The following is a 15,247-nucleotide window of genomic DNA, read 5'->3' on the forward strand; positions in this document are numbered from 1 at the left end:
AGAAGCAGGCCTCCCGCTGAGCAGGGAGCCCGATGTGGGGCTCGATCCCAGTACTGGGATCATGACTTGAGCCGAAGGCAAACGCTTAACGACTGAGCCACCCAGGTGCCCCTTAAGATTTTATTTTAAGGAATCTCTACACCTAACATGGGACTCAAACCCATAACCTCGAGATCAAGAGTTGCACACTCCCACCAACTGAGCCTGCCATGTACCCCAAGAAGGTGTTCTTGAACAGTAGAGACTTCATTGTTCATAAATTATATGGTGGTGATGAGAGAAATTGTACTGCTGATACAGTTGTACATTTTGTAGCCAATTGGCAAATACTTGAACACCTACTAAAGGAGCAGGGCTTGATGCTAGGTATTGTCGGGGATACAGGTAGTTATAATAACTAATATTTTGTAATGTATACTGTGTGCAAGACACTGTTTTAGATGTTCAGAATTTATCACTCATGTAATTTTTACAACCACCATATACTTTTATCCTCATTTTGCAGATGAGAAAGCTGAGGCATAGAGATGGTAAATAACTTCATCAAGGTCACAAAGCAAATGGTGGAGGATGAAAATGAATCCAGGTAGTATGGCTCCAGAGCCTGTGCTCTTACCCTGTTACACTAGAAGGTAGAAGACATGGTTCCTGCCCTCAAATAGTCTATTGTCTAGTCAAGGTGACAAGTCTCAACCTCATGTAAATATATATATATATATATATATATTTTTTTTTTTACCAAGGCTGTAAACTATAAATAAATAGGAATAAGTAGGAAGTTGGGTGCAATTTAGTTGACTAGATGAGCACAGCAATACGGAGTCAGAATTTTAGACTCTGGCAGTGTTGTGAGCTGCTAGGTTGGGCTCTGCACTGTGCATGTGCACTCTGAGTAGGATTGAAAGAAACACCATTCTTTTAGGCAGTATTTTTTATTTTATTTTATTTATTTAATTTTAACTAGGCTCCACAGGGGGCTTGAACTCACAACCCTGAGATCAAGACCTGAGCTGAGATCAAGAGCCAGATGCTTAACTGACTGAGCCACCCAGGCATCTCAGTATATTTTGTTCATTTTAAAAGAATTTAGCCATGTGTATGCAGTTATGTTGACTAGTTTATCAAAATTCTCTCATTTTTAGTTTGTTTCTTTTAAAAAAGATTTTATTTATTCGTTTGTGAGAGAGAGAGTGAGCACAAGCAGGAGGAGGAGCAGAGGGAGAGGGAGAGAGACAAGCCGACTCCCTGCTGAGTACAGAGCCTGACTTGGGGCTCAATCCCAGGACCCTGAGATCATGACTGGAGCCGAAGGCAGACGCTTAACCGAGTGAGCCACCCAGGTGGCCCTGTTTTTAGTTTATTTAAATAAAAATGTAGAAAAGCTTTAAGAGTATGTATATTTTATAACTTAGCTGCCTTTTTCAGGGATTTCGACTTTCATTACCCCTTGAAAGTTGTTTTTTTAACCCATGGGAGATAGTGGAGAGATGGAAGAGACAGGCTCAGTTGCAGTCGTTCAATCTCATAAATGACTTTTGTGAACATTGTTTTAATGCTTCAGGTCTGTGCTCAGAAATGGTGTGTCATGCATTACACAGCATGCTGTCATGTGCAGTCTGCTTCCTCATGACTGTCTGAGTAAAACTGACTCGGTGGTTTGATAGAGGCCTGGCCTGCAGTACCAGGGAAGCAAACATCCACTTGGAGCAGCTAGAAGATAAAGACTGTTTTTCATTCTTTGGTCTTCATTGTATAGCTTCTTTTCCCCTCAGTCATATTGTGACCCACAGATTATAGATTGAGTCTACTCTCCTTTGATTAATTTTATTATTTCCAGAATGTGTCACAGATAGGAAGATACAGTGGTTTGAAGATAGAAACTTACCAAGATTATTCATGTTTTAAAAGCAATTTCATTCTATCACTGTTATCCAGTACTTAATGATAGTATGTTTAAGTATGTTTAAGTTTAGTGTTTTCTCTTGGTTTGAATTATTCTTAAATTTTAGTGAGTTATATAGCCTCTTAAAAATTAGGCAGCATGAAAAAAAGTGCTTTCTGTTCTGAAATGGAAGCATTTACAAGCACAAGGAAGTGGTAGTCCCCCTTTTCCTGTGGGAATAGCAAGAAAAGCATTAATTTTTCCATCCCCTAAATGGTAAGTAAAAATGATATAGCATTCCTTTGTGTCATTGATAGTGCTTCTCTGATTTTTAAAATTTCAAGGATAGATTATTTGGGAAGAACACCTCTTTTTGGAACTTAAATTGAGATACATACCTGCTAGAAATGAAACTCAAGACTTACAGATGAAATGGAATGAACGATATATTTTGTAACTTTGTGACTTTTAGGCTAGAGATATATTCCTATAGTCGTGATTTTTGTAAGACGGTTAGTATTTTGTTTTGTTTGTTTTCCCTTAATACTTAGTATAGAATCTAGACTTTTCATGCCCGCGCTTCCCTAGCCCATAGATGCATTTCTCTTGCAGTCTCTATCAGGATAGTTACACATAACTTAAATTGCATCTTGTTATTGTTACTTTGTTTCTAAAGAAGAGAAGTTTGCTGTGCTCCTGGCTGCCTCGGGCAGTAGAGCATGCTGAGTTTGAGCCCCATGTTGGTAGAGTTTACTTAAAAAAAAAAAGACTAGAAGTCTCAATGAAGGACTACTGGAAAAGAGGGTCAGATAGAGAGCAGGGCCTCTGCCCCACTCAGTACACCTTATAAAAAATTAGGAGGGAGCAAATGGTTGCTGTAGTGGCTACATTACTAAGTGGTGCAAATGCCTCTCTTTTCTTTGGAAGATACTTCGTTTTGTGGAAAAAAATTGAAAGGGACTTTAGAGATAGTCTAGTTCAGTTCCTTCATTTTTACATAGCATTTACCATTCAGGCCTTCTGACCCTGATGAAGTGTATTTTCTGTAACACTAACTAGGTATTTATCCTCTTTTCAGTGATCTAAAGAATTTCTTTCCCTTTGAAAACCTCAGAATTAAAAACACTGGTCCATATAGGGAATGCTTATTGCATTATAAAAAAATGAAGGACATATCAATTTTGGTTATTTGAAGTCAGATAAAACTAGAGTTCCAATCCTGGTTCTGCAGTTTATTAACTGAATAGCAAGTTACTTAATCTCCTTGTCTCAGTTTCCTGGTCTGTGATAAGGAGATAATAATAGAAATCTACCTGATAGCTTGTTGTGAGGATTGAGTTACTCAGTATCTCAAACTGGTAACATTATAATACAAAGAAGAGAATCATTTTATGTGATTTGGAACATAATGCTCTGTACATTTTTTTGTATGTCTTTTGTTGGTTAACAGGCTTTATTAAGGTGTAATTTACTTTCTATAAAATTCACTGATTTTTAGTAAATTTATAGGCTGTGCAACTATCACTTCAGTCCAATTTGAGAACATTTCCATCAGCGTTTGCAGTTAATTCCCGTTCCCAGTTGTAGACAACCATTCATCTGCCTTCTGTCTAAATTTGCCTTTTCTGGACATTTCATATAAATGGAATCATATAATATGTGGTTGGTTTCTTTCACCATGTTTTCTTTTTTTTATTATAGTTTTATTGTTATGTTAATCACCATACATTACATCATTAGTTTTTGATGTAGTGTTCCATGATTGTTTGCGTATAACACCCAGTGCTCCATTTAGTATGTGCCCTCTTTAATACCCATCACCAGGCTAACCCATCCCCCCACCCCCCTCCCCTCTAGAACCCTCAGTTTGTTTTTCAGAGTCCATAGTCTCTCATGGTTCCTCTCCCCCTCCGATTTCCCCCTTCATTCTTTTTCACCATGTTTGCAAAATTCATCCATGTTGTAGCTATGAATCCGTACCTCATTTCTTTTTATGGCTGAATAATATTCTATTGTATAGAAACATCACTTAGTTTATCCATCCATTAATTGATGGACATTTGTGTTTCTACTTTTTGGCTACTATGAATCATACTGCTTTGAACAGTCATATATAAGTTTTTGTGATATTATGTTATCAGTTCTCTTGGGTATATATCTAGGAGTGGAAGGGATAGGTCATGTGGTAACTCCGTGTTTAACCTTTTCAAAAATGCCAAACTGTTTTCTATGTGCCATTCTACATTTTCACCAGCAATATATGAGACTTCAATTTCTCCACATCTTCCCCAACATTGATTTGTGTGTGTGTTTTATGTAGCCATCCTAGAGGGTCAGAAATGTATCTATCTCATTGTGGTTTTAATTTGCATTTTCCTGGTTACTGATGATGTTGAGTACCTTTTCATTGTGCATATTACATTGCTGTATCTTTTTTTTTTAAAGACTTTATTTATTTGAGAGAGTGAGTGAGTGAGAGGGAGAGAGAATCGGAAGAAACTTTGCACTGAGCACAGAGCCACACCTGGGGCTCCATCCCACAACCGTGAGATCAGGACCTGTGTTGAAACCAAGAGTCAGACACTTAACCAACTGAGCCACCCAGGTGCCCCTACATTGCTATATCTTTTTAAGCAAAATGTCAATTCATATCTTTGGCCCATTTTTAAAAATGGGTTGTTTGTCTTACTGAGTTGTATAAATTCCTTATATATTCAGAATATGAGATCTTTATGAAGACATGATTTTAAGGTATTTTCTCAGTCTATGGCTTGTCCTTTTATTTTTTTATTTTTTTTAAAGATTTTATTTATTTATTTGAGAGAGAGAGAATGAGAGAGAGCACATGAGAGGGGGGAGGGTCAGAGGGAGAAGCAGACTCCCCGCCTAGCAGGGAGCCCAACGCGGGACTCGATCCAGGGACTCCAGGATCATGACCTGAGCCGAAGGCAGTTGCTTAACCAACTGAGCCACCCAGGCGCCCTGCTTGTCCTTTTTTTTTAAAGATTGATTGATTGATTGATTGAGAGAGAGTGCCAGCAGGGAGAAAGGCAGAGTCAGAGGGAGAAGAGAGAATCTCAAGCTGACTCATACAATTTTCAGAGGATGAAAGTTGAAAGAAAAATGCTTAATTTTCTGTTTTATGTTAAGTTGCCTTTAAATATTCTCCTGGGCACCCCCTATTATTTTGGTATGTGGAAGAGCATTTTTTTATTTCCTAAAATAATCCTATGGAACTTTAATCACATCACCTCTGTGTGAGAGAATCCATTCTTTTTTTTTTTTTTAAAGATTTTATTTATTTGACAGAGAGAGACACAGCGAGAGAGGGAGCACAAGCAGGAGTGGGAGAGGGAGAAGCAGGCTTCCCACAGAGCAGGGAGCCCGATGCGGGGCTCGATCCCAGGACCCTGGGACCATGACCTGAGCTGAAGGCAGACGCCTAACGACTGAGCCACCCAGGCGCCCCTCCATTCTTTTTTTTTTTTTTTTTTAAGATTTTTAATTTTAATTTTTATTTATTTGACAGAGAGAGACACAGCGAGAGCAGGAACACAAGCAGGGGGAGTGGGAGAGGGAGAAGCAGGCTTCCCCGCGGAGCAGGGAGCCCGATGCGGGGCTTGATCCCAGGACCCTGAGATCATGACCTGAGCTGAAGGCAGACGCTTAAAAACTGAGCCATCCAGGCACCCCAAGAGAATCATTCTTAATTTATGTATATTTTATATAAGTCAAATGTTGAATGCTCTCTTGACTACAGTGTTATCAACCTGAATAGTTTATCATGTGGGAAATATCAAAAAGCTATATGTCACATCTACTATATCTGATATGGTTCCAGTCTTGTGATGTTACCTTTGGAGGAAAAACCCCAAGGCTAAAGATTTTTTTCTCTACCTTATTGGCCAGATACAATGAAATATTAATCTTGGTCTTCTGACTTTGCTTTTCTTGTCATATAAGTGTTCCTTTTTGTTTTCTTCCCTTCCTTCTTCCTTACACTTAAAAAATAATACTTGTAATTTGATTTTGTTAGGTTATTAGATTAATTTGTGTAATTAAATATGCAGATAATAAGAGTATAACCTATTAAGTGTCAAGCTTTTTGGATGGGAATATTCAAATTCATTTTCTTGCCCTCTTAGAAAGCATATACAGTATTTAATTTAACATTCTCTTTATAACTGTTGGTAGGGTGTGGTGGTGGTGGTGGTGGTTTTTCCAGAAATGTGGCATTAAGTTGAACATTTTGTATCAATTATCTTATTTCCTCATAAGCTCACAAATTAGATATTTGTATCTTTAGACTAAGGATTAGGCAAGTTATCCCCAGGGAAGTAAAATAGTTTTAATCTGCCCAATGTCACATGAACTGTGAGTGGCAGAATGTTACTGTGAATTCTGGGCATTATGACCATATAGCTTGAACTCTTAATCGCTATGCTTCGTTACTTCGACGTCTTTATAAAAATCAACAATTGCGTGCTCCTACAGTGTCCTTGGTGGGTTTTGACATGGTAAGACTGTTCATCCCTATTTTTAAAATCTTGATTTGGCTATTTTTTTTTTTTTTGAGTCTTTATATCTGCTCTTCCAGTTATTCTTTCCTCATTTCGAGGCTTTAAAAAAACCTCACAAAACTCACTACTGTGGCTGGACAAGTACTCAGAAACAGCACCATGGAGCTGCCACACCAGCCTTGGACCATTTACACAAGGACTGTTAGGAATGAGAGACACACTTCTATCTCGACTAAGCCATCCTGAGTCTCTGTGTCAATAGCCAAATTTATATTCTCCCTAACATACTGAATAATCCACTGGGTCATTTTAAACAATTGGATGCCACCTATGAATGTTTGCATCTAAACTCTGAATGTCTGTCAAAGTGATTTAATAAAAATCTACACAGTGGGGAAAAAAAACCCCAAACTTACTATCAAGTAGCATATCTGTTTTCATCCCTCTTCTTATTTCTTTATAATCTTCTCTGGCTTGAAGTCAGATGTGTAAGCTTGTTAGTGTTTCTAACCTGAAAGTGATTAGGTCATGAATGGTAACATAAATTACTATATAATTTACCTTCAGATATGCAGATTGTTACTGCAGTAAGATGTCATGTAGGACACATAAGATTTTTTTTCCCAGAAGGATCAAATACTTCAAATACGTTATTGTATTTAAACATGTATCTTATATTTTTTGTTCTGTTTATCTTGTTGGTGCTATGACATGATTTTTGTAGATTTATTCAAGTTACATGAAATGTATGTAAACAAGCAAAGTTTGTTTATTGGAATTGTTAATTTTAGAAATAAATGAACAGCAGGTACTTTGTAAGTCACAGTTAAATCCACAAATATTTATTTTCTACTATATGCAATGTGCTGGGTGGGGTACAAATAAATATAAAGCATGGTTCCTTCCTTCAGAAGGAAATAGAACACAGGCATTTGAAAAGTAAATAATTTCTAATCGAATGGACACACAAGAAACTGTTGATAACCATTAGCTCTGGCAAATAGAACTAAGGTCTGGACGTGGGAGAATATAACTTTTTGTACTCTGAAATTTTTTGTAGCGAGCTTGTTTTATTTTCACAATATAAATAAATGCCTAAAAAAGAAATAACAATAACTTTAAGTAACAGTTCAATACTTTAATAGAAGCAGTTTCCCAGTGATGAACTGATGCACAATACTTGTTTCAAGTGGGAGAGAAATGTGTCTGGGTGTTTAACTTGGAGATAGAATTTGAACAGCAGGATGGATTTTACTTAAGGTTTGGAGGTTGAGTGGTATAACTGTGATTTGTACATCTTTAATGTTGCTTTCATTCACCTCTTGCAATTTGGAAATTTAAATGATACCTTTACAAGAATGATTGGGGCAGGGAAATGAAATCTGTGAGATAAGAGTACAATTTGGTTTGTGTTAGGGCTCAATGACTGTCTTCTGTCATCCTTCCTTTACTGCATCCCTCTGTTGATCTCCTTACTTCCAGCTCCTTAGGAAACTTGCCTGGGGAATGAGCCCAGGTGATCCTAAATGGCTTGACTCTATACACCTGTCATCTCCTTTTCCATGATTACCATGGAAAAACCTTAGCCATGAATAAACCTGGCAACTTATAAACAGCAGGACAGACTTGAATGTGCCATGTGTGAGAGATTATTTGCTTCTCTTAATCTTAAAAAAGTGGCACTATGGGGCGCCTGGGTGGCTTAGTTGGTTAAGTGACTGCCTTCGGCTCAGGTCATGCATGATCCTGGAGTCCCAGGATCGAGTCCCACATCGGGCTCCCTGCTCGGCGGAGAGTCTGCTTCTCCCTCTGCCCCTCTGCCCCTCATGTGTTCTCTCTCTCTCTCTCTCCCTCATTCTCTCTCTCTCAAATAAATAAATAAAATCTTAAAAAAAAAAAAAAGTGGCACCAGAAAATGCTTCTTATTGTTTTTTTTTTTTTTTAACGGGGTGGGGGGTGTTGGTGAGAGGGGTAGTAATTTAAGTTGTTCTATACTATCTGACAAAACTTTGAAAATTTGTCTTATGTGGAATTAGGCACTTTATTAGAGTTTCCGTAAAAATTCTGGGTGGGGCTCTTGCCCTGCTATGAAAGTTTGTTCATAGGACTCACGGGAAAGAGCAAGTAGGAGGAATCCCCCTGAGGTTAGGTAAGTCATCCCAGTTAGGAAGTCCAAGTAGAGCCTGGGTTCTAAGTCTGGCAAAAACTCTTATTTTACTTACTTTACTCAACATCTGACGGATACTTTAATTTTCAGATAATTATGTTCTTTATCAGTGATTGTCGAATCAGGGAGAGGTGTGACAGGATCGTGTGGCAGGGCCTTTTCTAAATAAACAACTACCTTGATCCCCAAGATTCTGATGAGTGTCAGGAAGGGAAAAAGGTTGAGGCAGATGTTCATGGAAACAATGTGAGGAATTTCATAATTGAGATTTCTTAATTCATTATCTACTGCTGTATAACAAACAATCCCCTTCCCCCAAACTTAGCAGTTTAAAACAACAGTGGCCATTTATTATCTCACACAGGTTTGTGGGCCAGAAATTCAGAAGCCAGTGAGCAGGGTCATTGTGGCTCAAGAGTGTCAATATAACATTGTAGTCAAAATGTCGGCCAGGCTGTAGTCATATGAAGGCTTGTTTGGGGCAGGAAGATGGCTCACTCAGAAGACTGTTGTTAGGAGGCTTTATGTTCTCGCTGGCTATTGGCAGGAAGTCTTAGTCCTGAGCCATGTGGACCTCTCTGTAAGCTGTTCGTGTGTTCTCAGGACGTAGCTGCTAGTTTACCCTACAGCGAGTAATCCAAAAGAGGGAGCCACAAGTGCCTTTTTTATGACCTATTCTTGGAAATCATATACAGTCACTTCTGCCATAGTCTTTTCCTTAAAAGAAAGTCATGAGTCATCCCACCCTTAAGGGGAGGGGAATTAGGCTTCATGTTTTAATGGGAGGAACACTAAAGAATTTGTGGACGTATTTAAAAACTAACATGGGATATAAAAGAAAATTGATTTTTTTTTTTTCAAATGGCATTTTAAAAATATTTTGAGGGGGTGCTGGGTGGCTCAGTTGGTTAAGCGTCCAACTTTTGGTTTCAGCTCAGGTTATGATCCTCAGGGTCATGGGATCGAGCCCCACATTGGGCTCCATGCTCAGCAGGGAGTTTTCTTGGGGGTTCTCTCCCTCTGCCCCTCACCTTCATCCCACTCGTATGCATGCTCTCTGTCTCTCTGCAGATGAATAAATAAATCTTAAAAAAATATTTTGAGTCAATCCATCACAAGGTATTATGGATATGTATAGGTTAAAGACCTTGCCTTCTGGAATTTTATAGCCGTGGTTGAGAAAGTTAGGCATGTATGTAAACAGCAAGAAACCAAGATAAAATACGATATATTTCCAGAGTACTTGGGCAAATTAACTTTGCCTCAGGATTGTTCTAATTTATTAATCTTAATTAAGAATGTTAAAAATCTTGCCTCTTCATTAAAAAAACAAAACAAAAAATTGCCATTTTTGAGTATGTATTACCTGATCTCCTTGGAGTAAACTCAGAAATTCTGTAATTTAACTACTTTATTATACTAAATATATAAAGTATAGAAGAGAAATAGCTGCATTTTAAATATATATTATGAAATCTTTGAGTCTTAGGAGAAGTAGCTGTTGTTCCTTTAATGATCCTAGTTAGGTAATTGGTAATATAAAAGAAATACAGATACCAAATGAGGGTTCCAAATACAGAGTTAATTATCCAGACTGTCAGTTTATAGATCTTTATATAAACTACAGTCCTTTTTGTAGCTTTGTATTTAATTAAGCATTTCCTCCTAGTAAAATGGTTTCTGTTTAAACAGAGAGGCAATATAGTGCTGCAGAAAGACTGTGGGTTTGGGATTTGACAACTTTGGGCTCCAATCTTTGCTTTGTTACATATTATCTATGTGACCTTGGACCAGCTATTCAATCTCTGCATCTGTTTTCCTCATATATAAGAATAGTATCTATCTCTGAGGTTTATTGTGAAGATTAAATGGAAATCATGTGAAAGCTTGCCCAGTGTTTCTTAGATACTCAGTAAATCTTAGTTACCTTAATTTTACTCCTGTCCCTTAACGAATGAAAAGATAAGGTAGTTAGGAAAGGTTTCCTTGAGGAGATATATTTAAACTAAGACCTAAAGATCCAGCCCTCCCCAGGCAGTGGAAATAACATGCAAAGCTATAGTTGAAGACAAGCTTGACAGTTTTAATAACTAATCAAAACTTTGTGCCTGCACATAGTGGGAATGAGATTGCAAAGGTGGGTTGGAGCCAGATCTTACGGCCCTTTGAGGTTGTGGTAAGCATGTTTTTGTATTTAATTGTGAGTTTAGTGGAAACCATTGGAGAGTTTAAATCTACTAGGGCCCTAACACTGATTTTCCAAATTTTGAGACAGCAGGCTGCAGTTAATCCCGGAGAAGGGGATTAATTTTTCTTTTATTATTCAGAACCTGAGAATCTAATGTTTATTACTTGGTTTCAAGATACTTTTTTTCTTCTTTCAAAATCCAGTGAATAAACTTTTGTAGAGGAGATCCGTGTGGATCTATGATCCTTTAAAATAACTTTAAAGAACTTTAAAATTACAGAGATGGAGATAGAACCTCCCCTCCTCTCCATTCTGTTTCTGCTTTGAGAATTAAAGTTCTTTTCTCCCTCTGTCCTCTTTCTTCCAATTATTGCATTTTTAAGGAAGTTAGGAACTGGACATTTGAAGTGAGTTCTGATGTCTCCCTCTGTTGTTTTTCTGTGGAGTTTTTTCTGCTGGCTAAGCAGATTTTCTGGAATACTTTGAAGGCACCTATCTATACTCAATCCCCTTTTTTCTCTTCATGCTAACAGCATTCTATTGCTGTGCATCTGTCATCTGGGATAAAAGTAGGGAATCATACTGGGGGTTAATTTATTGATCTCTGTTAACTTCTAAATGGCTTTAAAAGTATGGGAATTTTATTACCCATAATAATAAACCTTGCACTGACAAGGAAGAGCTTTTCAGAAGAGAGACAACCCTAGATGCTGACTGACACTTTGAAATAAAGTCAACTATTTTGACTTTCAAAATAGTTAATAGTAGAGTTAAGGATTTTGTGAAATGATTTGTGACCAAAAGATCATGACTGTGACTTGGATGATTTGATTAAACCAATACCAAATACTTTTTAAACTAATATAAAAATATATAGTGTGTCTCGAGTAAGTACCATTTTTATTCACCATTTCTGCTCCTGTGGATTGCCAAAGACATTGTGGAAACAGATGCTTTCACTTGTCTCCCACTCTGCACTTTCCAAAAGCATTTAGGAGAGAAGCCCGGGTATGTTTTCCTACTTTCTGTTAGCTATGGAGAAAGAAGACAATGAAGATGACTGTTCTTTAATGAATTATCAGTGTTTTTGATAGTGTATATTAGGTACTTCATTATCTCGTTGAATCCTTATAAACATTTTTATAACACAGGTAATATTCTCTAGAAACTGAGGTTTAAAGGGATTAAGTAACTTGACCACTGTCACTCATCTCTTAAATAGTACAGTCAAGAATTGAACCTAGGTCTAATTCTGAAGCTATATCTGTTCTTCCTTATTTTCCCTTCCCTTCTTCTTTTTCCTTCCCCCTCCTCTCCTCCTCTATCCTTACTCTTTATTTTTTAAAAAAGATTTATTTTAGTGAGAGAAAGAGAAAGCATGAGCATGAGTGGGGGGAGGGGCAGAGATAGAGAGAGGATCTCAAGCAGACTCTCCGCTAAGCGCAGAGCCTAAGGATGGGTTTGTATCCCAGGACCCTGATATCTTGACCTGAGCCACAATCAAGTCAGTCACTTAACCAACTGAGCCACCCAGGTGCCCTTGTCCTTCTTTTCTTCTCCTTCCCCCTTCCCTTCTCTTCTTTTTCTTTTCCTTCTGTTCCCTTTCTTAAAAATTATTATTACAGAAGCAGTCTAGGCACATTGTTGAAAATTATAAAATATATAAATTATATTTTATTGAAATTTTTAGTCAAGCAAAAGTTAATTCCCACCATTTAGAGCTTGCCATTGTATGAACACTTAATGTTGACTTGATTTTTTCCCGAGCTTGACTCCCTCTACAGTTCAGTAAATTTTCGTCTTATCTTATGAGCCAGTTAGCCCCAAAGTTTTCTTTACAGCTGATTTGTCCAAACCAATATCAGATTAGTATCAATGCATTTTATTCACTCATTATTTCCTTTAAGTAAGTTCCCAAATGAAGGGGTGCCTGGGTGGCTCAGTCAGGTGACCAACTCTTGATTTCCGCTGTGGTCATGATCTCAGGGTCGTGAGATCAAGCCCCGTGTCTGACTTCATGCTCAGAGCGGAGTCTGCTTGGGATCCTTTCTCTCCCTCTGACCCCCCCACCCCCGCCCCGCACGGCCTTACGTGCTCTCTCTTTCTCTCTCAAAAATAAATAAATAAATTAAAAAAAAAAAAAAGTTCCCAAATGAAGTCCTGGAAAATAAAGTCATTGACAAGATTCAATTGAGAGAAAATTTACTTACTGGCTCTTATAGCTGGTTAGTCTAAATTTCCTGTCACCCTTCTATTTTTCACAAATTTTCCACATAGATGACAAGGTTAAAATTAAGTTTAAATATTTTTAGATATGTCAGTTAAGTATTCTGATTATTGTAGGAATAGAAAAATGGTGATTGATGTCTGCATTTGACTTCACAGGGAGAAGTCTGTTTGGAATCTAAAGATCTTTTGGCCACCTTTATAAAAATGGGAGAATAATAATTGATAATCATTCTAAAGTCATGAGTTAATTCCCCTTAAGTTCCCTGATATTGTCAGATGAGAGGTATCATATACTCTTGCACATTTCTATCAGAATGGTGGTTCTTTTATGCCTCGTGGGTATTTCTCAAATGTAGAAGATTTTTACAAAATACTTTTTTTAGAATAGCATCATGAATTAGAACTGATTTTATTGTGCATGTTCTCTTTGTAATGCATCATAGACATCATTGTGTTGGTCTTTTTTTAATTTTAATTTTATTTATTTATTTTAAAGATTTTATTTATTTATTTGAAAGAGAGAATGAGAGACAGAGAGCATGAAAGGCAGGAGGGTCAGAGGGAGAAGCAGACTCCCTGCCGAGCAGGGAGCCTGATGCGGGACTCGATCCTGGGACTCCAGGATCATGACCTGAGCCGAAGGCAGTCGCTTAACCAACTGAGCCACCCAGGCGCCCCATGTTTGTGAAAAATTTAATATTAAAACTTTTGTTCAAATTGTGATTTTTAGATGATCCAGACTAAGTCTAATAGATTATTATTAGTCATTATCTGATTATCTTGATAAACTTTTTTACTGGCCTCTTTCCTGATGCATGTACCGCTTCTGATGTAAAAATAGAAATCCAGAGTGATAATAAGAGCTTCTGAATTTTTAAAAGTAACTTTACTATTGTTCCATTCTTCACTCTAATTATCAGTTTGGCACAGAGCTATGAACAAAATTTTCTTTAGTTTTACCAACTAGAAAAGTTGCCTGTGATAGGGGAAAAAAAATATGGAGAAGTTGGTTTTTTTGGTATCGTACTGTACCAGTCACTAAATCATGTGAGCTATACGTCATATTATAATTGTCATATAAAGTTATCAACTGTCATAAGTTTTTAAAATTTTCTTTAAATTTTTACTTTTTTTTTTAAGTTAATTTTTTTTTTTTTAGTAATCGCTACACCCAGTGTGGGGCTCAAACTCACAACCCTGAGATCAAGAGTTGCATGCTCTTCTGATTGAACCAGCCAGGTGCCCCAGGTTTTTTTTGTTTTTTTTTTTAAGATTTTATTTTATTTATTTATTTGAGAGAGAGTGACAGAGTGAGCACAAGAGGGGGTATGGTCAGAGGGAGAAGGAGACTCCCCGCCAAGCAGGGAGCCCGATGCGGTACTCAGTTCCCGGGACTCCGGGATCATGACCTGAGCCGAAGGCAGTCGCCCAACCAACTGAACAACCCAGGCGCCCCCAGGTTTTTTTTTTTATGTGGATTTTTTTCAGGGTGATTTTCTTTGTGGTAAATTAAAGTAGTGGTAAAATAGTCTAGATGCTTTATTACCTTTTATGGGAATGAAATATATAGATTTTGGTGTTTATGATCAAAAAGTAGAAGAGTACCTTTTACTGAGCTCCTCTGGGTCAAAGCCTGAGCACTTTATATGTGCACTTATATTTACTTAGCCGTACATAACATCTTTAAAAATATACCCTATGTAAAGTTGGTATTTTTACCTCCATTGTACAATACTGAAAGAAGATAAAGAGCAGAACCCAGTTCTGCATTATCCTAAAACCTCTGAAAGCTGATTAAAGTTTAAAACTTAAATAGCTGGGAAAAAAAACCAAACTTAAGTAGCTGGAGCCTTTCTTCAGACTAGATCAGTACTGCTTAGCCTTTTCTTCATTAACTTCCCCTCTTCCTGCCACACCTACCCGCTAGCCCCTGCCCTTTTTTTAGAGCAGTTTTAGGTTTATAGAAAAATTGTGCAGTAAGTATAGAGGGTTCTCATTTACCCTCCACCCCGGAAAACATGTGCAATTTCTTCTATCATTAGTGTGGTACATTTGTTACAATTGATGAGCCAATATTGATACATTATTTTTAACTGAAGTTTAAGTTCGGTTTCACTGGTGTTGTATAGTTTTATGGGTTTTGACAGATGCATAATGTCTTGTATGCACCATTATACTATTATACCAAATAGCTTCACCACCCTAAAAGTGCCCAGTGTTCAACCTCTTTATCCCTCCTCCTATCTCCTCTCCCCTTGATT

General features: G+C 37.5%; 1 protein-coding gene across 5 annotated transcripts in view; it reads left to right on the plus strand.

Moving 5' to 3' along the window:
* Positions 1-15,247, plus strand: part of RASAL2 (RAS protein activator like 2) — a 340,956-nt gene that overhangs the window by 34,609 nt on the left and 291,100 nt on the right. Inside the window, exon 1 of one of the 5 annotated variants that reach the window (XM_081824672.1) lies at positions 4,357-4,487. The exons of the other annotated variants lie outside the window; for them this stretch is intronic. The gene's annotated coding sequence lies outside the window, so the exon portion shown is untranslated. Of the gene's footprint in view, positions 1-4,356; positions 4,488-15,247 lie in introns of those variants that run through there. 5 annotated transcript variants of the gene reach the window in all.

Source organism: Leptonychotes weddellii, chromosome 6 (genome assembly GCF_054177405.1).
Source record: "Leptonychotes weddellii isolate Sample4059 chromosome 6, ASM5417740v2, whole genome shotgun sequence".
Lineage (NCBI taxonomy): Eukaryota > Metazoa > Chordata > Mammalia > Carnivora > Phocidae > Leptonychotes > Leptonychotes weddellii.